We start from the raw sequence: 813 nt of genomic DNA, 5'->3' as shown, positions 1-813 counted from the left end.
TATATATATATACATATTTGTTACACCTAAAATAGATGCTTGGTTTGTTCTTAATAACTTTGGAAAATAAATTATCAGCTTACCATGTGTTTAAGAGAATAAATAATTTCAAAGTATATCTATCGATTTGGGTCTGAAATACCATTAAATTAAAACTGTTAGAACCAAGTTCTTTTTTTATTGGATGTTTTATTTATTTACATTTCAAATGTTATCCCCTTACCCAGTTTCCCCTTCTCAAACCCTCTATCCTATCCCCCTCTCCCTGCTTCTTTGAGGGTGCTCCTCCACTCACTCCTGCCTCACCCACCACCATGGCATTACCCTACACTGGGGAATGGAGCCTTCACAGGACCAAGGGCCTCCCCTCCCATTGATGCCAGATAAAGCCATCCTCTGCTACATATGCAGCTGGAGCCGTGGGTCCCTCCGTGTATACTCTTTGTATAAGAGTCAAATTCTTATAGCCCGCAAGTACAGGTGATGTTTTTGTTACAGCATTCTTTATATAAAGGCCATTTTAAATTAAAATGACTAATTCATTATCTTTTACAAGCTTAAATTTCATGTTGGTCACAGAGGTTTTTTGTTAGTTTGTTTGTTTTTTAGTGGCTTGCTTAATATTGATGCTAATTGCTATTCTTGAAATGTCAATGAGATTGATTATTTTTCTTTTATTTATTAGTAATTTTATAGATGCATATACTAATTTTTGGTTAGTTCCACTCCCCAGTTCCTCAGTTCCAAATTTCCCCATCTTCCCCTCACCATTTTCCTATTCAACTTTATGTATACATTTTTTTTGTTTCCTTT

The sequence above is a fragment of the Mastomys coucha genome, unplaced genomic scaffold, assembly GCF_008632895.1.
Source record: "Mastomys coucha isolate ucsf_1 unplaced genomic scaffold, UCSF_Mcou_1 pScaffold16, whole genome shotgun sequence".
Lineage (NCBI taxonomy): Eukaryota > Metazoa > Chordata > Mammalia > Rodentia > Muridae > Mastomys > Mastomys coucha.
Note: the sequence above shows the minus strand (reverse complement) of the source record.